This window comes from Ambystoma mexicanum, chromosome 1p (genome assembly GCF_040938575.1).
Source record: "Ambystoma mexicanum isolate Mex_15411 chromosome 1p, UKY_AmexF1_1, whole genome shotgun sequence".
NCBI classification, from domain to species: domain Eukaryota; kingdom Metazoa; phylum Chordata; class Amphibia; order Caudata; family Ambystomatidae; genus Ambystoma; species Ambystoma mexicanum.
The window spans coordinates 1,175,408,183-1,175,427,006 of record NC_090921.1 but is presented as its reverse complement, the minus strand read 5'-3'; the positions used below and the strand labels follow the sequence as shown (position 1 = coordinate 1,175,427,006).

At 49.6% G+C, this 18,824-nt stretch overlaps 1 protein-coding gene across 2 annotated transcripts in view; it reads right to left on the bottom strand.

The window, feature by feature from the left end:
* NPHS1 (NPHS1 adhesion molecule, nephrin) overlaps positions 1 to 18,469 on the bottom strand; it is a 494,360-nt gene extending 475,891 nt beyond the window's left edge. The window contains exon 1 of one of the 2 annotated variants that reach the window (XM_069604883.1): positions 18,340 to 18,469. The gene's annotated coding sequence lies outside the window, so the exon portion shown is untranslated. The remainder of the gene's footprint in view (positions 1 to 18,339) is intronic. The other variant, XM_069604882.1, reaches the window with a different exon arrangement.
* Between the last annotated feature and the right edge of the window lie 355 nt (positions 18,470 to 18,824).

The following is an 18,824-nucleotide window of genomic DNA, read 5'->3' as shown; positions in this document are numbered from 1 at the left end:
GCTGTATCCCTCCTCGTATGCCAGTGCCATTGTCTGCTTAGCACTCCATTGCCAATTTTTCTTTTCAGAGGTGGTGCTTAAGTACCACCTACTAGACATAACCTAAAAATAGACCTTGTGATGTTTCCTCTCCTCCTTGAGGATTAGCAGTAATAGCCAATGATCAGGTGATGCTGCTCTTGGTTGCATGTGTAAAAACTGATGGCAGGAAAGCAGGCTCGTACTGGCCTGTATGGCAATTAGTCAGTCATCGAAGTACTGGCCAACATGCTAGTGTGAGCCATTTGTTTGACCAAAGTGGGCCAGTTTGTTGAATTACCTCACTGTGCAGCTGGTACTTTCGACCACTATTAAGGAAAAATAGTCTTTAAAATGAACTGGTTGAAACGTTTTACCAAAAAAACGTTGGGTACTGCTTAAGTACTGCTAGTTAGGTACTAAACAGTTGTTGTGGCCTGACAAGGCCATGAATAATCACACAGGACACAATATACGTCCTCACTCCTTCATTCCCTAATACAGACTAACTTCCCTCTCCTTCCCGTCTCCCCTCTCCCACCCCTCCCTTTCCCACTTCCACTTTTGCTTTCCCCTTAAAAGGGGTGGTCGTCCTTTTTCCCTCACAACACCCCCCCTTACTTATCAAGTAAGTTCAGTGGCTACATTTCCTCAATGAGACGGTTGGGTCTTCTTGCGACTCTTTGGGGCCGGCTGGCCGGGTCACGTCTTCCATCTTCCTGGTCTGTTGATATGGGAGCCTCCGGTGGCTCAGGAGGCGTCCCTTGTCCTTCGGGCTCATCTTCTTCGAGGGGCATGTCCTCGTCCGTGCCTTCGTGGAACATTCTGTGGAAGAATGACGCGTTCCTTGTTATTTCATCGTGGTCTTCCATGGTGGTGATCATTGGTCCTTTGACTTCAGTCACTACCAGGGGCTCGGGCCGGTATCTTGAGTCAGTCTTCCTGGACTGGGCCTGCCGGACTAGCACTCTCCCCGACCAGAATTTGCGTCTCTCTGTTTCCTGTCAGCCCACTTTTTGGCTTTTCCCGGCTTCTTGCCGTCTTATTTCGTCACCCTCCGCTGGGGGGTAGTCTTCCAGTTGTGGAAGTCAGGATCGTGTTTTGTATTTGATCATGAGTTCTGCCGGAGTCCGGCCGGTTGCCTCATGGGGAGTGTGTCGATAGCTTCTTAGCATTTGTGAGATGGGTTGTGGCATGGAGGTCTTGTCCGTTGATGCTTTTTGGCGTGTGCGCTTGATGCTTGCCATGAAGCGTTCCACCATGCCGTTGGCCTGTGGCCAAAGTGGAGTGATTCTTTGCTGGTGGAATCCAAGGTGTGCTGCGAATTTCTTGAATTCTTGGCCCTGGAATGGGGACCCATTATCGGTTTTCAGTGTGTTCGGGATGCCCCATTTGCTGAACAGTTCATCTATTGTGGCTACTACGTGATAGAATGCCGTAGACTGCACATGTTTTACCTGCGGGATTCGGGAGTATTCATCGATTGCCAGTAGGAGGTGGCCTCCTTCTTCCAGTGGGCCGTAGAAGTCAAGTGCTACGCATTGCCAGGGTCCGTCTGGGAGGGGGACTGTCTGCAGTGGGCATGGCGGTGGTCTGGCTGTGTTTATTTGGCATGGGCTGCAGTGTCTCAATATGTCGTCGACAATGGTTTCCATGTGGGGGAACCAGACCTGGTTGCGTAATATCTTTTTCGTGTTGGCTATGCCGCGGTGTCCCTCGTGTGCGATCATGACGAGGGGTTCCCTGAGACTCTTGGGGGCCACTAATCAGTTTCCTCTGAGTAGTGTTCCTTGGCTTGTTGTGGCTAGTTCGTTGTGTATTTTCTCCATTCTCGCCAGGTCGCTCCAGTCCACTCCCCCCCCCCCAGGTCAAAGTGTTCCTTGGCTGCCTATCGCCACTTGTTTGTGTTGGTGAGTTGGACGGCTGCCCTAATGGTGGGGTCCTCTCTGCTCCTTTCTGCGAACAGTTGCGCCGTGATTGCTGGGTTGAGGGCGTTCAGTGACAGGTACGCTATGTATTCATCTGCTTCTCCTTGCATTCCGGTGTCTGGGGCTTTGTCCGGGTGCCTCGACAGGTAATCAGCAGGGTTGGCTCCCCCCCACAGGTTTGTGGGTGTAGTCGTACTCCTGGAGGCGGATACCCCATCGTTCGATGCGTGGCGGCATCTTTATCCTGGGGTTTCCAAACAGGGCTAGTAGGGCCTGATGGTCGGTAATCAGTGTGAAGGTCCGTCCGATGATGAAATGGGGACATTTTTCACACGCCCAGACAGCGGCCAGGCTCTCACGTTCAGCTTGTGAGTAGGCTTGCTCGGTGGTATTCAGTTTGCGGCTGGCGTATGCAACTATGTGGGTTTCAGTGTCTTGTTGCGGGTTGGTTTGGGACAGAATCGCTCCCAGCCCTACTGGGCTGACGTCCACGGTTATTTCTGTGTTCCATCATGGGTTGAAATATTCCAGTTGTCGGTTGGTCGCAAGTTCTCGTTTGATTGTGGAGAACGCTTGTTGGCACTGGTCTGTCCAGGTGAAAGGTTGATCCTTCTTCAGCAGTTGCCGTAGTGGCCTGGTGAGTGTCGCGTAATGGGGAGGTATCGTGCACAATACCCTGCCATGCCCAGGAATGAGCGTAGTTCGGATACATCTTTTGGGCTTGTCAGGTTCACAATGGCACTTATTTTGTCTGGATCAGCTTTGATGCCTTGGTCCGAGAAGATGTGACCAAAGAAGCATAGGCTGTGAGTGTTGACTTCGCACTTCAGGCCATTGAGCGTGAGGCCTGCGTCTTGGAGGATGCGACAGACCTGGTGTAGGGCATCATAGTGTTGATCTTGTGTCACTCTGAAGACTAGGATATCATCACTGTAGTTGAATGCATTGGTCACTGGACTGATCAGCCTGCGGATTGTTTCCTGGAAAATTTCGGCTGCTGATGATATGCTAAAGTTCAGCCATTTGTAGCGGAACAGTCCTTCGTGTGTAGTGAAGGTTGTTATTGGTCTTGACTCAGGATCAATGACTAGCTGGTGGTAGACTGGGTTCAAGTCCAGTTTTGAGAATTGTGTTGTTTGTTTGAGTCTTACCAGCATGTCTTCTATGTTTGGTCCCGGGTGCCTTTCCCGTAGAATGGCTGTGTTGGGGATCCTCATGTCAACACAGAGGCGGAGGCTTCCATCTGCTTTGGGGAAGACTACAAGAGGGGGCACCCATGGTTTGGGCCCTTCTGCTCTCTCTATGATGTCATTGTTGAGTAGCAGCTGCAGTTCATGTGTCACCTTGGCTTGCAGGTGGAACCCGATTTTTCTGGGGTGTTGTGGCACGGGTCGCACTGATGAGTCAATGTGCAGTTTAATGACATTGTCTTTCAGCATTCCGACGCCTTTGAACAGGTTGGGAAATACCACTTTCAATGTCTCGATGTCTAAAGGCCTTTGGCTGACGGCTTGTATGGACTGGGCGTTGGGTGGGAGTCCTTGCATTGCTTCCGACTGATCGTAGTGGATGTCTATTAGGTGTAGAGCGACAGCTGTTTTGTGGCTCAAGAGGCATCTCCCTGTTGCTGGGCTGTGAATGACGTGGATTGCCGTCCGAACTCTCTTCCCTCTGTGTATCAGGTCACACATGAATTGGCCTTTTGATGTCAAGGGTAGGGTTGCACCCCATTGAAAGATGTGGGCTTGCGAAGGCTGTAGGGGGAATTTTCCAGTCAAGTTTTCACATGTCTGATGGTTCATGACGTTGACGGTGGCACCTGTTTACAACCAGGAAGTGTATGTTGACCCCCTCCTAGGTGGACTGTCACATTAGGGCGCTGTAATGTCATTGGAAGAGTCGGAGATGAACTGGACATATTCCCTGCTGTACCGATTGTATTCTGCGCATTGTTCTGACTCTATTGGCTGTTCTTCGATGGGAGGGTTTTCATATGGAACTCGGGTGTTAACTTCTCTTTTGAGGTCTTCGTCCGGGTAGGTTTGCATGTGGTAAATTTGCTCTTGTAGATTTTGTTATTCGGTTCTACTTGCAGGTTTTCTACAGCTCTGATGAACCCGGGATTGGCGGAGTTCCTGGGGCTGCTGTTTCTGGTGTTCTCCCTCTCGAGGTATGGTCGCGGGTTGAAAGGTCTTGGTGGTTCATATCGCCTGGCTTGTGTTGGTTGGTTTAGGGCCGATATGCTGGTAGTTGTGGTGTCTTCTCTCGGCACATGCTCTGGAAGTGATTTTCCTGGCTGCACCTCATGCACATTTGGCCAACTGCGTGGCACTGACCTTTGTGGGGAAATTCGAATCCACAGCAGTAACATTGTCTTTCTGGTGGTGTTCGCCATGTCGGGTTCCACGAGTCTTCTCTATATGTGTTGCCATGCTTGCGTCCTTGTCCCTGGTGGTTGGTGGTGATGGCTGCTATGGTATCTGCCTTCTTCGGGTTCTCGATGTTGGCTGCTTGGACGTCCACTCTCTCGTATACTCTAGCTAGTTCTGCTATCTCCTGCAGGGGTAGAAGTTTCTTTAGTAAGTGTTTCTGAAATTGTGATGACAAACATCCTTCGATGACTCTCAGACGGATGGCTTCGTCGTCATTGAAGTTCGCAAAATCGCAGTACGTTATCTTACTCTGGAGGCGTAGTATGAACTGCCCGACTGTGTCCTGGGGTGTCTGGGTGCATTTGTTGAAATTGTAATGTTCATAGTCCCTGTTTGGAACAACAACTATGCGGCTGTTGATGGCGTCAATGAGTCTTTGGTATGTTGTCCTCTCTGTGGGCGGGATGGTTTTAATACGCTTTTGATGTCTTTCCCGACGAGGTTGGTGAAGATATCCAGCTTGTTTGGTGCGTCTTGATTTCTTACTGCCCTCATAAATTCTTCGAATTCGTCCATCCATTCCTGCCACCTCTATCCTTGGTTTTCTTGAGGTTCTCGTGGGAACGGGTTTGGGCGATGTAGGAATAATATTGGGTTGGTGGGAGTTATCCCAGGTGTGGGTGGTGCACGGCGGCGTTCCCCGATTGCGACATCTCTGGTTGTATCTGCTACGTTGTTTATTTGCTGATTATAGGTCGTGGTTGGTGGCGGGTCTCCGTTCTTTGGCACAGGCGTGGCACAGGTGTGCCTGTTGTGTTCTCCTCCTGTGTGAGGACTACTTCTTTCCCAGGTGTCCTTGGCTGATTGGCCCTCTTTTGGGTGCTGTCCTCCTCTTTTCCTTTTCTTTTATTTATTTATCGCAGGCTCCAAGCTGCCCTTTGTGGCACTATTCCTCGTGTTCAAGTAGTTTTATTACAGTTCTGTGCTCTTTGTGCATCTGGGTTGGTGACCTTCCGTGTCACCTCCAGTGCGTGCAGTTCCTCGCTTTCTAGTGGTTTATTAGTGATGACAGTTCTGTGCCCTTCGTGCATCTGGGCTGGTGACACTCCATGTCACCTCCAGCGCAGTTCCTCGCTTTTAAGTGGACTGTTCCCTCACTAGTCGGCCCGCATGCTTTTCTCGCACGTGCCGGGCCCTCCACGTGTCTCCATACCTGCAGCAGCTAAGGGATGCTGCTCGCTTGTCTTTCGCGCCTCCCCAACACGCTTCCTCCTGTTCGTGGGCGGCGCTTCCTGGGTCCCGCAGCTCCGGCGACACCGTTGGTTTTCTTCTGCCCTCCTGGGCGGGTGGGTTCTTCGCAGGACTCCTCCTTTTCAGCCTGCTTTGCTGGTGTGCCAGACCTCCTCACCGGTAACGCGCTGGATCTCTGTTGTTTCTCTGACCTCCTGGGCGGGCGGGCTACCTTGCTGGGCTCCTCCTTTCCGGCCTGCTTTGCAGGCACTGACATGCCGGACTTCCTCACCGGCTGTGCTGGTCCTCTTCCACCCGACGGCGCTGTGTACCTCCTCTGTCGCAGCAACGCTCTGGTGCTCCATGCTCCTCCTTCACCTTCCATGGTGGCGCGGGGTTCTCCTCCACTTCATCGCCAGTTGTTGTGGCCTGACAAGGCCCTGAATAATCACACAGGACACAATATACGTCCTCACTCCTTTATTCCCTAATACAGACTTCCCTCTCCTTCCGCCTCCCCTCCTCACGCCCCTCCCTCTCCCGTTTCCACTTTCGCTTTCCCCTTAAAGGGGTGGTCGTCCTATTTCCCTCACAACAACAGACTGTCATGAAAGGAACGAACTGCCATGTGCAACTGTTCTACGCTTTTATATTGGTGCCTCAACCAATTTAATTCCCTAGTTCTACCCCGCAGGAAAGGTCTGTCAGATTTTCCCAGTCTGCACATTCCCCTTGTTGCTAGCCACATCGGGACGCGGAAGCGGGCATCTATTCGCCAAAAAGAAAAACAAAGCAGAGCTTGCGTGGGAGCATTTCACAGCAGGAGCGCCATCTGTTGACAGCAAAACAGAACTTTTTGGACAGAAACAAAAACACGCATTAACAATGCCACTAGTTTTTTTTAATGTAAATGTGTAGTGTATTAATAATTACGTTGTGATCCTGAGATGTATAGGTGGGAAGATGGGTAGTATTGCGTTTGTTCTGTGCTATCTTATTGTTCTTTATAATCTAAAAAGTTGTAAATTGTGAAAAGCATATCAATAGGATGGTTGTGTAGGAGAACAATAATAATTGGCTATTTATTGCATGCTTATTACCCAAAGGTTTCTAAGCACAGATACGGGGATCGAACCTGTGTTGCTCTTTTTCATCTTGCTTCAAAGACAAGCACGTTGCCCCTGGGCTATCCTCCCAAGACTGAAAGTTGCTTGCTAGCATCAATTGAATAGAATGTGTCCTGATTGCACCTGGAGCTCGATATCTGCCCAGTAAGAGAGCTAGTCTCCCGTAAACCAGCCCTGTACTTGGTAAGGTTATGGTGCACAGAGGGCCTTGAAATGTATTGGGAGGCGCTGAGACATCTACTGAATCTGGAAGGTGGAAACACTGTATTGTGGGTTGCCCATGTAAAGGAAGTGCTGACTGCCCTAAATGAGGCTGGGCTGTGGGAGAGCCCACAGGACGCAGACACGTCAGCCTTACTTGGGATTAAGAGAGCAGCAACTGCAAGAGGTAGAGGGAACCTGAGCGAGGCAGACAAAAGGCTCAAGCTGGGCCAGGGCTACTTATCGTGGAAAGTAGGGCTTGGCCCGCAAGATTATATGACTGCCATTACCCCACCATTTGAGAGATCTTTGTATGTTCCCTTTAGGATGGGAACTCTGCCATTAGCTTCTTTCTCCAAATCTTGGAGACCTAGCGGGACTAGTGCTTGCTCTCTATGCGGTGCTGGTAAGGAAACTGTAACTCATTTTTTGCTTATTTGTGAAGCGATGCACCCATTAAGATGCCGGTATTTAAGACCGGTTTTTAGAGAACACAGGTCTTCGATTAACCTCCGATTAACCGCAGACACGTTGACATTTTGTAAAAGCTCCACAGAGCAGTATGTTGTGTCTGCAGTTGGCCGTGTTACACATAGGTCTATGCCGGTAAAATAGCTCAGCGGGTTGAGCATTTGCTGTTTCGAACTGAATGTGATCTCTGCAGGTCACAGGTTCAAATCCCGGCAACGCCAACTCAGCCTTTCATTCTTCCGAACTTGATAAATGAGTACCAACTTTGGTTGGGTGATATTGTATGTAAAAGTGCTCCGTAAAGCACTATATAAATACACACATCAGTATCATAGGGCTGTAAACTTGCTCTCCTCTTATAAACTTGAATCCTTTTTTATCAATATTTAATGCAATGTTTTTCAGGCTATTGTGTATATGTACTTTTTTTATTGCTGTGTACTTGATGTTTTTTTATGCCGAGTAAAGTAATGATATGATTGATTATTTATAACGCACTCAAACACAGACCCCCGCAGGGGCGTTGCTAGGGGGGGCTAAGGGGGCTATAGCCCCTGGTCTTTTGGTTGTAGCCCCGGATAGAATCTCAGGAGCTACAGCCAAAAGACTAGCTATCCCCCAGTCCCAACAGTTCCGACATCAGCTTAGCCCTGGGTCTTTTCCAGACCTATCAACTCCCCTGGACCCCCGTGTTGCTCCGTGTCCTCTTGCTTTCAAGGCGAGCACGTTGCCCCTGAGCTATCCTCCGCGACTCAATGATGGATTGATTAAAGTGTAAACATGCAAGACATACATTGTATGAATGATAATGGTGTAAGAAGACACTTGCAGCAGGTACATTGAGGACCAACTACCAGAGCCAACCTAACGCTGGTGGTCACTGCAGATCTGCTGGCAGTGCTGGGAGTCTAGGTGAATGCATGGACGGGAGCAGCAGAGATGCCCAGCCCCCCGGGCACCTGGACTGTCCAGTGCAATGGACCAGCAAGTGTAGCCACCATCGTATCGATCAGATGAGGGGCTGGTGATGACCGGTGGGCTGAGCTCTGTGACCTGGCAGAAGTGGAATGCAAAGACACATTGAGGGAGGGTTCACCCCATGCCCATAGAATATATTCCCCACTGCAAAAGGCAGGGGTGTGTGCGCGCGTGTGCGTGTTATGTTGAGCAGAGGTGTGGTGGGTAGCTAGCTAGTAGCTGCTAAAGTCCCAGCAGCCGTTGCGGCCTGCAGGCCAGACCTGAGCCTGCGGTGCCACCTGGCCGTCTGAGCCGGATGCTTCCCCTGCCTGCCTCTATGACTCTATGAAGCCTTCTGTGAGCAGCGAGTGAGTGCCCTGTGCTTCCCACACTTCAAGCTCCACCCCCTGTATGAGCCGCTCGCCACAGCCCCCTCCTGAAGCTTTCTGGGGTCTTTCACAGGGTGGATGCGAGGGCAAAAGAAGAGAGGCAGGAAGGGAGGAGGGCAGAGTGAGGGATACATAGTGAGGCACAATTGATGGAGGAAAGAGGGGCAGAGGTTAATGGTAGCGAGTGCGGGCAAACAGCAAAGTGTAGGGGGATGGGATAGGGCAGGGAGAACAAACAGTGAGGGCACAGAACGGGTCAAGGAACTAGTTGAGCAAAGAAAGGTTCCCTGAGTGGGGGGAGCAGTGTGCCAACACTCCTGCATTCAACTCAGGTGAGTTCCGGATGAGAGCCAGGGGCTCTACTCTGACATGTCCTTTTGCCTACTAACTCCACAAAGTGCCTGTGTGTTCACTCCCTAGTCCGAAAAAACAGACTTTCAAGATGTTAGGCATGGAATTTGTATGACTTCCTCACCCGAAAACTTAAGAAGCCTTGATAGAACACGGGGGACCTTCATGACACGGGGCTGCTATACCACCATAATACATTGTGGAACGGTAAAGCCATATCCCTTTACTTGACCCTAAAGCCACACCCCTTCATATAACCCCCGCCCCCTTCAGTATTCCACGCTCTCTGCCCCTCTCCCTAGAACCCCCCAAGCTACACCCCTTACACATGAACTTTTCCAACTTTGTCTTGTTGTTTTTTTGTGCGCTCTTAGGCCCTCTGGTGAGTTGGCGTGTTACCAAAAATGTAAATAAATAAATAAATGAGGCCACGCAGTTCCTAGGTGATGTCACTTCCATTTGCTTTTATCCTGAGTGTTGTTGTCAGTAAGTTAATTCCCAAACTATGACGCCAGGAATGCCCCTGGTCAAAAACCAAAGACCTGCCTTCTCACACTTCTGGCTTGCATCCCCTCCTGAGCACCCCTCTCCTGGTCCTTCTCCCTGGGATCCTGACCATCTGACACCCCCTTTCTCCTGAACCTGCCCTGCATTATTGCTCACCCCTTCTGTACAATACCCCAAGGCGCACTCACTTCACATTAGACGCACTCGTTTCCCCAGCTATTCCTCACCTTGTCCTCCTCCCCTGTGTCCTGATTGCTGCCACGCTGCTGTAGTTCTCAATGTTGCAAATCACCAGAGACGTCTAGCCGGGTGCAAACTAAAGCCTGCAGCCAAGGACAGTAATCCAGCCCCCAGTGCCCAGAGGCCTGGCTTCATCACACAGTTTAAATCATTGCCCTCCCCACACTCCAGTGCAACAGCTGGGGATGGAGGTAACGCTGTGACGGGGAAAGGTTTCAGCAGGGAGGCCCTGTATTGGTGAGCAAGTCAATTTCTTTGGCAGTAAGACAAGAAGCTGGTGTTCAGCTGTTGGTGTGCTCGCAGTGCATCTATAAATGGCAAGACAATAGGACAAGGGGAGCTGTTGCAGTGTACAAGGCCAGCTGCAGGGAGTCAGCACTCATGTGAAATGACAAAAACAGCTTGCTTGCAACTGTGGCACACTATCATTCCTTATTGCCCTCATGCTCATTCCATTCAAATGTGTGTCTGTTGCTCCACAATCACCCTTCCCTTAATTAACTTATTGGGCTAGATTCTCATGTGCCACAAATGCGCCAGAAATAGACGCGCCTCATTCACAGAAGTGCACATTTCAGAGAAATGCCACTTCAAAAAAGGAGCACAAAAGATGTGCAAAGTGAGTGGAAAGTCTGCAAATAAACCAAATTAAGCATGCAAAGCGGGAGTGATGGCAGAAAGTGAGCAAAGATGCACCAAACTCTTGATTCACAAAACCTGAATTTGCTCAAGAAAATGCACATTTGCTCCGTTCTCATTGTGGAGAAAGTGGCCCAGAAACAAACACAACTGATTTTTCGAACCAAAGAAGCATACAGTGCACTCCAGTTACAACGGAATCATACTCAAATGTCGACCTGGGAATCGCGACGGCCGAAAATACTCACTTTTTTTTTAACCCCCCCTTACACCACATATATATGTGGGGGGTTTAGAGTATATTATTAATATGGGGAGGGGGCGCTGCAGGGGTCTCCCCCCGCATATATATATGTGGTGTAAAGGGTTAAAAAAAAGTCGCTATTTTCGGCCGTCGCAATAATCACATAGATCCGTCACAACCAACAACAATACAAAAGCCCAGCACAGAGAGACAGGCCCACATTCCACCAATGGCCAACCCAGCAGGCATTATACTGCTACACCGACTGATAAAGAGGGCAATGACGTATAGGAGGAGGGTCACCGTATTTCAACTGGTTGATGAAGAGGTCACCGGGAGCTACCGCTTCCCACCGCATACCATGCTGGAGATAGTGAGTCAGTGAGAGGGCGCCCCTACCACAGCCACAATACGAGCCCATGCCATACCACCACTAGCCAAGGTACTGTTAGCCCTATGTTTCGCTGCCAAAGGCTCCCTCCCGATCACCAAATGAGCCATACACCTGCCAGGGTATATACAGGCATGTGTCAGGGCTGGATTAGGGAGGCCACTTTACGCCACAGCTAGGCAGGAAGCGTTTGCGATGCCATTGATTGCACCCATGTAGCCCTCATACCCCTGCGGCCATAGAAGACCTGCACAGCAGTGAGAGGACATTAGGAAGTAGAACACTTTCCACATGGCTGTCTAGCAATCACACTGCCAGTTTTTTTACACAATTGTGTGACTTAAATGCATAATCCTACTGTACATCAACACAATCATAGACTTTGCTCTAAGACATTCTTGAATGACATGACAAATCTACCACCCGAGACAATTAAATGATATACACTTGCTGACAGGGGAAGTGAGCTACTTTACAAAGGAAACTCACCACAGAGCTGAAGGTAACACAAATATGCCTTAGTGTCTTATTCTGAGACGTATTATCTACCTAAGACAAAAAGAGAATGGGCCTCATTACGACCCACGCGGAGGACCATGGTGCTATTAGCACCATGGTCCATGTCGGAGTCCGCCATGGTGGAATGGGGAATTAACACCCCATTCCGAGTTTGGCGGGGCGGTAATTCCCCATGCCACCATGGCTCTTCCCCATTCCCATTTTTGCCCCATGGGGCTCAATGGGAATGGGGAAGGCGCTAAGTACGCAATTTGCGGAACCGTAATTAGCACCAAGGTCCCTTTGCGGGTCCTTACTTTAACGGCTGGTCTACACCAGCCGTTAAGGTCGGCTCCTGCAAAGGGACCTCGTAATTAGGCGCTAATAGCTTAACGGCGCCGCAGCCTTTTACGGCGGCGTTAACCCATTAGCGACTGGGTCGTAATGAGGCCCAATGTCTGAAATACTTTGCTTGTGTTTTTTTTTTTTAGAGAAGATGCATTCATTTGTGGGGCATCTGATGCATTGCACATGTTTTTGGTGCAAAGTGATGCTCGTGTCAGCATTTGCACATAATAAGTGTGCATCTGACAGATGCACCAGAAACATGTGCACCACATCAGATGCACCATTAAGTGCCCGCATATGTGCACCTCTTTTGCTCCACAATTTGTTCACTCTTTCTCATTGGGCATTTTTTGGTGTGTTCTTTGTGAATTTGCCATCTTCACTGGGATGGGCAATGGCACAGGTGCATCTTTGTGCCATTGCACGTCTCATTAAGGTGCGCATATTTTGGAGAATCTGCCCCATTGTGTCACGTGGCAAAGTACTACTGGACAAGGGCAGCTCATGCAGTGATGACATATTATAGTATTGTCACATAAGGGCGTGCTGGTGCAACACCCTCGATGTATTGCAAAGTGATGTACCCGCTACTGCGATTGGCACAGTACGGTTATGCCCAGGCAGCACGTTCAATACGGTTGCCCAGGGCATCGAGGACATCATGTGAAGGTGGAGTGCCCTATCAGCATGGCAGCCTGGGGCTCTGCCGCTGCTCAGTGCTGGGTCATTGGGACCAGCATGGCATTCGGCCAGTGATAAATGACAGGTGCTTTGACTCTGGTCTGCTGTACTCCTTGCCAGCTTATTCCAGATCTTTGGCTGCACTGAACTCCAAGTGGGTTCCTTTCAAGCTCCTGTGAGAAAAGTTCAGCTCAAGTGGGAAAGCAAACCAAAGGATGGTGGTTCATGGAGCCTGCTAACAGACGGGTGGTATTGATAGTCAGATCAAAGGAAGCGGTAAGAGGGAGAGGGGGAGTCTGACTACCACAGCGAGGGGGCAAATGTGGGGATATTTAGGCATGATTTGAAACACCCTTAGATTTGGCGGCAAATGATTGGCTCCTAGTAAAACACCGGTGCCACTCAGCTGGAGCAGGCCAGTGAACGAACCCTCCATAATTGAAAGCACTCTGATAAATATGTAGTGACTTGGAAATGTGACATTCATAGCTACAGCTATAGTGAAATATGTCCTAACTGGTTCATAAAGTAGCAAAGGAGTAGTGTAGGCCTGTATACAATAATATTCCACTGGCAAGTGATCATTGACTCTGGACGGGTAAGAAATATTGCGCTGCGGCGTAGTGAGTGGTCAAGGGGCTATTTATACCTGGTTAGTAGTGTGCTGCTCGATTCTTTTTACCTGATTCATCTGTTTTGTGAAGTGCTGTGGATGACCAGAAGACAATAGACCTCAACATTGGGACGAAATTCCTAGCCCTTAACGCCAGCTCCTGGGAGTCCAAAGTAGGTTGGGGCGCAGGGATACTGACCAAAGGGAAGGGATGAAGGATGCTGAGCACAGGGACAGCCAGTTTGGTCTAGGCCAAGGGAGTGGGAAACTGGTGACTTAGAGGAATGTGGGTGGATACTGAGCAATGCATAGAGGTAGAGAAAGTCTGACCACAGAAATAAAAGGGAAAGTGACCATGGGCAGGAGGATGTCAACAGGAAGAAGAGGTGAATGGCAACGAGAAGCAAGGAGTGGGATGTGACCAGAGGAAGGGAAGAAGAGTCTGACAATAGGGAGATGGGGGGACTCTCACTATCAGGAGAGGCAAACATGACAATGGGAAGGAGTGAGGTTTCGATCAAGAAGGAGGACCTGTACAGTCACACGATGACTGTTTGAAGGAAACCAAAACAGCTGAGGCTGATCAGAAGAATGATGGGGAAGCCTAAACATGGATTTGAGAGAGGGTCTGAACACTGGCCGGATGAAATAGTAGAAGCAGTGAAAGCTGGTAAGTGGGCCTAGGAGTGGTGTAAGTGTGTGCAAGATTTGTAATTGTGACTAAGTGGGCCAAGTGTATTTGTGGAACTAAAAATGTGTGACTAAAAGTGTGACTAAGTGTGTGTGTGTGTGTGTGTGTGTGCGCGCGCGTGTGTGTGTTTGTGTGTGGGTGTGCGCATGTGTGTGCGTGTGTGTGTGTGCACTACGCTCAGACCTATTAAATCAGGCCCTGTTCCTTTAACACCCAGTACAGTCTGTGAAACAGGTCATTATTGAAAAAAGTGCACCCACAAGAGTGGCACCAGCCAATCAGGAGGCTCGGAACGCAGGCTATATCAATTAGGAGGAGCCTACATTCTATGCCTGCCTCATACGCCATTCCTGATATCTGCCATTTCTTTTCCCAGCTGAAATTCCTGTCTCTGCCCTCCTCCCTCCAAATTGCACACCGACTGCATCCCATGCCACAAACTCCCTTTACCTATTTTGGATCTGCAATGCTCCTCATCCCGGCTGTCCACGTCCCAAACCAGTCAAATGATTAGCGCTCTTTACTGTTCCTAACGCCAGCCATCCTGGTTTGTAACGATTTGTTTTAAGGAAATTGGGCATGTTTGATATAAGCTGACCCAATTTCCTTAAAAAAAATATTAGCACCCCGAAGGAAAGCCGGGGTGCTCAGGGGGTTAAATATTGCTTTACGGGGAGGCCTCGTTGTTAACAGCCTTAAGTCGTCAATGAGACCCTCAATTCATTCAGGGATATCATGGCTCAGGCTGGGAAACTGTTACCAGTCAAGCCCACCCCACTATGTGGTACTTTACATTATATTGCAAGAAAGGTCTGAATCTGTCACTCCATAAAGCTCATGAGAGGTCTCTAGGTGGACTGATCTTCTTTTCATCTGAATTTCAAAGGGGTCAGAAAAGATCATGCAGTAATAAAGAACCCCACTTTTGCCAGCCCAACATGGTCCAAAGAACTTTTTGGTGAACATCAGTGGCGTAAAAGGAAATGTGGTCCTCCCCGTCAGAGCCATGCTGAGGACCCTCCAAGTTCCTCAACAAAGCTGGGTCCGTACCACACTCCAGGCTGGCCTAAACCACCACGCATGCGAAATGCCCATAATGATCATGCTGCTGCAGGGGCACTCTGCACACTCCACTAAGTCAAAGATGTAAGTGTGTTTGTTAATCAAAGCTTAAATCTTTCACAGGGGTCGTGAATAATTGGTTAAAATGGTGCATTATACAGCACACTTTCTGGGAAAAATTGAGTAAAAAGCCAGACCATTTGCAATCGGCTTCATAGAGTAACTCATGAAAAAATCCAGTAGATACAAGTCACCAACACAGCATAGGAACATTTCCTAGCACATTTTCATGATGCCTTTCTCCCTAATATATTTTAGTGTAAAACCCATTTTCACACTGGCTGCGCCCATACATTTCCATGCTGGCTGCAACAATATATGCCGGTTCTTCCATATAAGAACATACTCATGTTTGCTTTGGGCACAATACCAGTAACAATACTATAAGAAAACATGTCCATGCTGGCTCTTCCAGTATATGTGAGTACCCCCACATAAGAAGATACTCCTGTTGACTTTGCCATTACAAATGCCATGCCACAATAGGAGAACATGTCCATACTGGCTGCACCAATGTAGACCAGTTTAGACACATAATAACACTTATCATGCTTGCTTTATCATAGATTCCCAGTAAAAAAAAGATCCATATCACAGTGAGATATTAGAGCTGGACTGGCTGCACCAAAATGCCATTTTAGCCATGTGATAATGCTTATCATGCTTGCTTGATCATAGATGCCCAGTAAAGAATGTCATCCCACAGTAAGAAATGGCTAGACTGGCTGCACCAAAATGTTATTCTAGCCACGTAATAACACTTATAATGCTTGCTTTATCATAGATGTGTGTGTGTAAGCTGTTGAGCGCCAGGTGGCAGGCATGGTATTCGGCACCCGCCTCCAGAGTTTTCACGGGATCACCGGCACCGTTGTTAACAGTGCGGGCATGGGCGTAATTCTAAGGGGGGGCAGGGGTGTTTGTCCCCCTCAACTTTCATGGCACACCATTTTGTCCCCATTCATTTAGCTGGGGCACCTTTTCTTCAGATGTCATGTCCCCCCCCCCAACATTTTCAGCAAAGTTACTCCACTGAGTGCCGGTCTTCGCGTGTCCCCATTCCCATGGAGTCCTCTGGGACTCCATGGGTATGGGGACTAACAAAATTACTGGTGCCTGACTTCCCGGCCACCAGACTTGGAATAGCCAGGTGGCACCGGGAAGTCAGGTGCTGGTAATTGTTTACGGGTCCGGTGGCAACCCGCCGGTCCCGTAATGAGGACCATAATCACATTTATACCCATTCAAGCACCAGCCCCTCTCCCATACTTTCTCTCCCATTCACACAAATGTGCAGCACACCCAGAACATTCACAATGAATTCTACAGACACAGAGCATTCACACACCATGCGCACTCTCACCCATACATACATACACACCATTGACATGCACTCATGCATATATTCATTCATACATTCCACACATACACATCCGAAATGCACAAGAGCATGATACATGCATACAGACGTACAAAATAAAAAAAAGGCTTTCTTGCCTGTTTCTCAGCGGACTTGATGCTCTGTTTCCACTCCACCCGACCAGCTCCTGCACTCCACACAGACAGGAACCAGAAAGCACCACAAGCCACCACTGCAGTCGGACCCAGCCGTAACCCTAACTTTTGTCAGAGTGAGGACTGAGGTGGGTCCCCCCTGGACATGGGGTGGCAGGGACCCCCACACCTCTAGGGCTGTTTGGGCCCCTGGTACACCAGTGGTGGATGCACCATTAAAGACCCCGCAAATGGGTCACAGAAGCCTCTGATGGAGTAAATATTCCGTGCCACACCACAAAGAGGTTATTATGACTCTGTGGTGAGTACACCGTCAAGTGCCCTCTTCCAAAGGGGAAATTGGGCCCATGGCTGCACGGAATACCCATCCATGGGTGGAATGGGGATCCTGGGATCCTACCCCAAGGAACCCAGCAGAGCCCGTGTATAAATAGACAATCCTACTGGTACCACCCAGCGAGGCCTTAAGGGCATGCAAGTCAGGCCAAGGCGAGTGTACCATCAAAGAAGCCGTTCAGGCCCCGCTGTGGAGAGATGCTCCTGGTGTGTGTGACAACACGAGCATTATTGAGGGTAATGAGTGGGTTGAGGGTCTTGGCGTTCCACCACAAGAATGCCATCATGGCCCTCAGTAAATAGATGATTCATGTTGGTCATTAGAGCCCATGGATGCAAGAGTGAAACTAATGTACAATCCATGGGGAGAGATGGCGGCCCGCTGTGCTCTACAACAAGAATGCTGCCCGGGCACCTGAATGGGTGAACACCGAAGCTTGCCATTATGCCCCGAAGGGGATAGGCCGTCCCGGCATACCATCCCAAGGACAAATGTAGATTACTTTAGCAGATGTAGGAACCGTTGCCCCATCCCAAAGAATGGATTTTCCAGCGCCCCATCACGAGGGAATGATGAGGCTCATGAGTGAAGAGACGATCCCAATGTCCGAACTCAAAGTGTCTAGAGGATCTAGGCGAGGCGTGCGCTTCACCCAGGCAGGGGTGGACTTCGAACCAAAAGCGGTCCTGGAAATAATATCTGGCCCCATATTACACATTTCAGCAAGCCCAACCCTTTTCCTGTGAGAAAATAGGGAAATAAAATAGGTCACCCCACAAAAGAGGCCCAGGGTGCAGAGGCCTACTGGGAAATCTCCAGAGTTCCCTCCAGGCCAGTCCACCCCTACAACCAGGGAAGTCATTAGAGACCCTGTGTTTTGGGATTATTCCAGAGCCCCACCCAAATGAACGAGAACAGTGTCCTACTGGATTATTCCAGAGCCCCTCTGTGTTCTTTGACGGTCTTAGAGTCCAGTGGAAGTTAATTAAGGCCCCTGCGTGGACCGACGATCCCTGCGTCCCACCTCAAGTAGTTATTGGGATCACTGGGTTAATAGACAGCTTAGAGACCTCTCCCCAAGGCAGACATGGACTTGGACGACCAAACGACTCCATGTCACTGGGCCCCAGTACTCCACTCCTGGCTTTCCTTTACAAACATGTGCATCCGGTGCATCAGTCCAATTTGTTCAGATAGGGTAACCAAGAGCACGCTTCCCAGAATGCATTATTTTCTTAGACGAAAGAGCAAAACTTCAAAAGCCCCAGTACAGTGCCATGGGGTCTTCGTGTTACCTTACTTATAATATATGGTCAATTCCAATATGCCACCCTTGGGGGTCACTTGCGAACTCCATTGATGAGGTGGGCGGTGGTTCCCATTCCTTTCTGTGCCAAGGCCTGCCAGTGAATAGAAACGCCACAGCCTCCCCACCCCCGCGGTACTTGGTAGGGTACCCCAGCACCTACCTGCCCCGCAGGTTTTCAGGCCAGGCGCCTCCTTCACAGCCCGTCAGGAGTGCAGTCTTCGGCCTTCCTTGCTGTTCAGCTGGCACTGGCAGCGCTCTCTGGGGTGCAGTCTTTCCGGGGAACCTCCCGTCCACGGCGTGTGAAAGGATTAGACCTCAGAGTGGCCGGGAAGGCCCTCCTTCCACGCCGAAACCACCCCCTCACGGGCCAGCTGGACACAGCTGTGAAAGCAGAGGGGGAGGAACGTCTCCTAATTATCTGTCATTTTTTCAAATTACCCTTTTGTTTTGTTTAACTAGTTGTAGCCCGGTCTCCTAACTCCCACATTTAATTATAGGGGCGCCAGAGTTCATTACGACAGCGGCAGAAATGTGTGTGCAGCCCACACCAGGGTGCTTTGTGGTCACGCTGGGTTGCAATCGAAGCTAAAACGTGATGTCACGAGCAGCAAAAGGGTCGGTTGGTGTTCAGGAGGCACGTTCAGC